The sequence below is a fragment of the Gossypium arboreum genome, chromosome 7 (assembly GCF_025698485.1).
Source record: "Gossypium arboreum isolate Shixiya-1 chromosome 7, ASM2569848v2, whole genome shotgun sequence".
NCBI lineage: Eukaryota > Viridiplantae > Streptophyta > Magnoliopsida > Malvales > Malvaceae > Gossypium > Gossypium arboreum.
The window spans coordinates 64,694,645-64,701,714 of NC_069076.1; the positions used below are offsets into that span (position 1 = coordinate 64,694,645).

The 7,070-nt window shown below is 35.8% G+C and overlaps 1 non-coding gene across 1 annotated transcript; it reads left to right on the plus strand.

Annotated features, from left to right (window-relative positions):
• The first annotated feature begins 3,999 nt into the window (after positions 1 to 3,999).
• LOC128295820 (small nucleolar RNA R71) lies at positions 4,000 to 4,106 on the plus strand. The gene has a single exon (XR_008286369.1). It is a non-coding gene; the product is annotated as a small nucleolar RNA R71 (small nucleolar RNA).
• The last annotated feature ends 2,964 nt before the right edge of the window (positions 4,107 to 7,070 follow it).

Below are 7,070 nucleotides of genomic sequence, written 5' to 3' on the forward strand. Positions count from 1 at the left end.
AATGCTAAGGCCTTCAATAGGCTACCCAAGGCGAATATTCATGTACATGTTGAGGTCAATTTTGCATAATACCTCACAAAAACAGCATGCAATTTACTAATTAATGCTTTGCACATTGTGGCTCAAAACTTATAATATAGCATCAAGCACTTATATGTGTGCTAGGCGAATTGTGCTTGCAATTTCACAAGCATTCTTCCACATTTTCTTCTTTAAACCAATATATTCATCACTTAGTTCATAACCAAACATAATGTGCAATCATATATATGCATATATGAGCATGGCGAATTTTCAAGGTGTCCATAGCCATCCAAAACACAAATTTTAACTAACATGCAAGAAGCATGAATCATGCTCAAGAATGCATCATGGCGAATATGACAATCATGCTCCTTTTCAATTTCAATCATGATAAAACAAAGAGAAAACTCAAAATCTTACTCAAGAGTAGACAATCCATCATTGCATGCATCATCATCAAGCTTCACACTTAGCATGCAATGGCTTTATCACCATAACAACTTTGGCCAAATACCATTTCCATGGCTTAACAAAGATTTGAGCCATGGCTAACATGCACATCAAGTTAGCAACCAAAGCATGCATGAAACTCCTAACACAACCTCATACATACCTTAATCTTGATGCAAACTTAGCCAAATCTCCTTCTAGATCTCTTCCAAACCAAGCATGAAGCAAAATCCTCCTTCTTCCTTAGTTTTGGCTCAAAGAAAGGATGAACAAAATTTTTTCTTTCCTTCTCTACAACTCACGGCAATGGGGGATTACCACACTCACACACATTTTTTTTTCATTTTTTATCACCCATACACCTTTGTTTATTATTTCACCCTAATGCACCAACAAAACATGTTTCATGACATGTTTAGCCCATCCTCCTTATCATGGCCGCCACCACCTATAAAAGGGGAATTTGACATGCCAGTCCATTATTTTGCATGCATGCTTTAATTAGTCATCACACATTTCCTATCATACTTTCAAAGTTCATTACTAAGTCCTTTCTTGTGGAATTCACCCTTATAACACTAAATCAATCATCATAAAATGTCATACATGAGCACACACATATTATAGGCATCAAAATAAATTTTTAATTATTTTTATGCCTCGGTTTTGTGGTCCCGAGACCATCTTCCGACTAGGGTCAATTTTGGGCTGTCACAGAGTTTCTCAATAACATCTACCTTTTCTCTATCAACCTCTATTCCATGTCTTGTTATCCAATGCCCTAGAACAATCCCTTCTCATACCATGAAATGACACTTTTCCCAGTTGAGTACTAGGTTTATTTCTTGACATCGCCTTAGTACCTTAGCTAGATTGGCTAGGCAATCATCCTATGTATCTCCAAATACTGAAAAATCATCCATAAAAACTTTCAAATACTTCTCAACCATGTCAGTAAAAATAGACATCACACATTTTTGAAATGTAGTAAGTGCATTACATAAGCCAAATGACATGCGCCTAAATGCAAATTTACTGTAAGGGCAGGTGAATGTTGTCTTGTGTTGATCTTCCGATGCTACTGTAATCTGATTAGACCCCGAGTATCCATTGAGAAAATAGTAATAGTCTCGCGTTGCTAGTCTATCCAGCATCTGGTCTAAAAACGACAAAGGAAAGTGATCTTTCCTTATCGCCTTGTTCAGCTTCCGAAAATTGATGTAAATTCTCCATCCCGTAACTGTTCTAGTCAGTATCAACTCATTATTCTTGTTTTCAATGACCATGATACCTCATTTCTTTGGCACGCACTGGACCAGACTTACACATGAACTGTCTGAAATGGGGTAGATTATACCTACATCTAACCACTTGATGATTTCTTTCATGATGGGCTTTTGTCTTCATTTTTCATCAATCGTCCCTTTTTCGCCATCTTCCAGGATAATCTTATGCATGCATACAGATGGACTAGTTCTGCGAATATCGGTTATGGTCCGTCCGATAGCCTTTTTGAATTTTTTCAACACCAGGATAAGTTTCTCTTCTTGCTCACTAGTTAATTTTGCTGAAACAATCACACGCAAAGTAGAAGCGTTACCTAAATAAACATATTTTAAATGTAAAGGTAGTACCTTGAGTTCTAATTTAGATGGCTCCTCGATTGATGCTTTTGGTTGGGCATAATCCTTTTTCTCTAAATCCAAAGATTTAGAACTTGATTGCAGATTAAATCCCTTTTGATTAGCTTCTAACAACACTAAGTATTCATCATTCTCTTCATCATTCGGAAGATCTGATGTAAAAATTTGTTCCAACGGATCCTCAACATAGTTGAGCTCCTTCTCCACTATTAAATCCTCTAAATCGGATACTGTAGAACAATCATCAATTGTGTCAAGAAATCGCATAGACTTAAAAACTTTAAATGTTACCTGATCATCCTAAACATGCATAGTAAGCTCACCATTCTATACACTAATAAGGGTTCTTCCAGTTGCTAAGAACGGTCTTCCTAAGATAATTGGCACTTCTTTGTCTGCTTCAAAGTCTAGAATAACAAAATCAGCAAGGAAGATAAATTCATCTACACGTACCAATACATCCTCAATTTTTCCTTCTAGATGTACTAAGGATCGATCCGCTAATTGAACTGTAACCGTAGTTAGTCTAACTTCACCTATCCCCAACTTCCTAAATATTGACATAGACATCAAGTTAATACTCGCACCTAAGTCACATAATGCCTTACCACAATATGTTGCGCCAATGTTGCAAGGGATGGTAAAACATCCATGATCCTTCAATTTTGGGGGTAGTTTGTCTTGAAGATATGCACTGCATTCCTTCATTAGAGCTACCATCTCAAATTCTCCATGTCTTCGTTTTTTGGATAGGATATCCTTCATGAATTTGTTGTAGTTTGGCATTTGCTTAAGTGATTCAACAAACGGGATGTTAATATGAAGTTGCTTGAGTACATCTAGGAACTTCTTGAATTGAATTTTCTACTTCTACTTTTGAAGTCTGTGAGGGTAGGGTGGTGGTGGTGGTTTCTTTACTGAAACTGGTTGATTCGTCTTCTGTGGCAATTCTGCATCTAACGGAGTTATTAGTTGATCAAAATTAGCGGGTTTTATAAATTCTAGTTCTTGTGAAACTGGAATTTCAAGACTCGGTTGAACTTCCTCTGAATTTGGAGTGTCAACTTGCTTCTTTTCAGCTTCGATGGGGTTGGGCTCTACTGTCTTTCCACTCCTCAATGTCAATACTTTGCAATGCTCCTGCCCCGAATTCCTCGGATTCTCTGTATCACTAGGTAAAGCACCTTGTGATCGATTCCTGAGTTCAGTAGCAAGCTGGCCTACTTGATTCTCCAAATTCCTTAGAGTGGCGTCGTTTTTCGCCATATATGCCTTCAATAAATTCTCTAAGCTATTGGATGACTTAACTTGAACTGATATCTAAACTTGTTGGGGAAAACTAGGCGGCTGGGTTAGACTAGGTTGGGTGTACGTGTTACTGGTTCCAGCCCCTTGGTTACTCTAGGAAAAATTGGGGTGATTTTGCCACGATGGGTTATAGAAATTAGAATGTAGTCCTTGCCTTCCTCGATTTTGGTTTTAGTTACCCATGTAATACACGGATTCTGGGTTCGATGGACATTCTTCAAACAAATTTCCTTCCCCATAATAGACACAGGCTATACTTTCAAATTGATTTGGTGGTTGTGCTGCAAAACTATTAGACCCATTAGTAGTAATATTTTTTAACATTAAGGATATCGATGATACCTAATATGCGAGTGAAGTAAGAGCGTCTACTTCATGTATTCTAGCAACTCATCTTCCTGGCGCTACTCAATTGGTTGGCCATTGATAATTGTTGCTGGTAATCCTCTCAATGATTCCATAAGCATTATTATAAGACTTAGAAAGGAGAGCACCGTTAGTAGAAGCGTCCACTACCATCCTCGTGTGAGCATTGAGACCATTATAAAATGCCTCAAGTTGGATGCAATGTGGGATTCCATGATGAGGGCACCTCTATAATAAATCTTTGTACCTTTCCCATGCCTCATACAAGAACTCATCATCTATTTGTTGGAAAGAAGTGATACTGTTCCTCAACTTGGAATTCTTGCTAGACAGGAAATATTTCATGAGGAATCTTTTTGCTAACTCTTGCCATGTGGAAATTGAATTTGGTGGCAATGAGTTCAACCAGGCTCGAGCTCTATCCCTTAGTGAATATGAAAACAGCTTCAATCGTAATGCATCTATAACACCCCTAACCCGTATCCGTCGCTGGAATAATGTTACAAGGTATTACTGAATATTACACGTCATTCACATACATTTATGCATACATTATCGTAAACTATTCACAAACATTCGCATTATCCCTTACAAAGTTATACGAAACCTTAAAACATACTTAAGAGTGGTTTAGAACTAAACCGATCACATATAAAAGTTTCTGAGTAATAAAAAAAATTTTGCATTCATAGATCACATGCCCGTGTGAGAAGGCCACGTAACTCACACAGTTACCAAACACGCCTATGTCATAGGTCGTGTAAAAACAGTGCATACATATTGACTTGTACCACACGGCCAAGGACACGCTCATGTGTTAAAGCCATGCTTAAAACTAACTTGGGTCACATGGCCGACCACATGCCCGTGTGTCTAGCCCGTGTACCCTTTGAAATGGCCACACACACCCATATGCCAAAGTTTTGTGCCTTACATGGCCACTAGACACGCCCGTGTGTCTAGGCCATGCTCGAGAATGACTTTTAATTGTCAGACTACCCTAGGGAACACATAGCCGTGTAACATGACCGTGTGTCACACACAACTGAGACCCACACTCGTGTCTCTACTCGTGTGGACAAAAATAGGCCATTTGCAAAGCCAATTTGCCACCCTAATCTAAAGCACACATAGCAACTAAAATAGTATCATTTCAACATATAAAAATCATTAAGTATGCATAATTCTCAAATGCATTTTATTAACATCATATTACCTATTTCATGTCATAAAACTTATCATATGCAAACCAACATAAAAGACATTATAAACATCCTATAATAAACTTACCAAGCACATAACTTAGGCCAACTTGTAAGGCTAAAAATGTAACAACATTTCCAACCAAAAATAAGCCAAATATCATGGCTATAATCATAACACAAAACATATCATTTACTCACTAGCGTATACGTGCCATACATTAATATCTAAAACTTTAAAAGTACCAAATTATCATTTGATAGTGTGATGATGATCCTTAACCATCCCCGAGCTCGCGATAGCTTCGATAACCTATAAAACAATTGAAAAACACACAAAGTAAGCTTTCCAAAGCTTAGTAAGCCATATACAAATAAACTTATCACATAAACAATTATAGACCAATTTATTCAGATGAATCATGGTAAAACACAATTACAAGATCATATTTCTCATATAGCTCATTTGTTCATAATCACTTGCTTATAAACACATCACATTTTCATATAGTTCACATCTCAAATGATCATATTCATTTTTACCTCTCATTGCCAAATATCATATACCTTACGTATGTACCTGAATCGAATACACATTCAGTAGATCACTTATTTCTCAATAATGCCCGTTGAAAAGTTTGGAAACAATAAGGATACTCCAATAGCTCGAAAAGCTCATACAATGCCAACGTCCCAGGCGTGGTCTTACATGTAATCAAATATCGATGCCACTATCCCAGACAGGGTCTTACATGAAATCATATATGATGCTAATGTCCCAAACATGGTCTTACACGTAAATCACAAATCGATGCCAACGTCCTAGATGTGGTTTTACACGATATCACACCTCGGAATCCTATGTCATGACATATGCATCTTATACTATTCTTATGGTTTATACGGGGCTTTCGATGTTGTAACTTTGTCGATACTTTCCTGGATTCAATTATTCAACTCTCATAGCAATTCAATACATTTCCAAAACAATCGAACATATATTATTCAATTTAAAAAAGTTTATTTGCATATGAACTTACTTCGAAAATGAAAATGGCTAAATGAGTCGATTATTCTACAACCTTCAATTTTCCCCGATCTAATTTCAAATTATTTCATTCTTGATCTATATAAATTTAGATTTCACTAAATTAATCACACATTTATTCATTTCAATCCAAAAACACACAATTAGGGTATTTTACACTTTAGCCCCTAAAATTTCACATTTTGACATTTTAGTCCCTATTTCATAAAATCACAAAATACACATAATTTCACATTTCTCATGCTTAGCTAAATTTTCATATAGTCTCTAGTAGCCCATAACTTTCACTTATTTCACATTTTGACCCTTTAATTTCTCATTTTCATAAATTAACCCATAATAATCAAATTCATCAAAATCCCCAACACAAAACATATTAACCCAACATATATCTTTCATTTTTCATCAATTAACAACACAAAACTCATGGATTCATTCATGGCATATCTCAAAATCATCATCAAATTCACAAATTCAAGCATGGGCTACCTAGAGTACTAAGAAACAATCACAAAAACATAGAAATCATTAAAAACTGAGCAAAATACATACATCAATTAAGATCAACCATAGCCGATCCCTAAATGAACTTTTGTCTTTTCTTTTCTTTTGATTTTTGGTGATAGTGATGATAATTTAAGCATATGATGACTTTGTTTTATTTAATATAACATTAATAATCAAATACCAATTTTACCCTTTATAAATTAATTAGAAAACCATATAACATAAGCCCATAATAGTCAAATCCATTGTTTAATGGTCAAATAACCACATAAGGACTTTACTTTTAATCTACCATAACAAATAGGCACATTTAACATATAGCATGCTACTTTTGAATTTTACGCGATTAAGTCATTTTATGAAATTGAGCACACAAACGATAAAATTTTCACACATATCTTATCACATGTCGTAAACACATAAAATAATATCAAAATAATTTTATGACTTGGATTTGTGGTCTCAAAACCACTATTCTGACTAGGGTCTAAATCGGGCTATTACAACTCTTCCCCCTTAGGG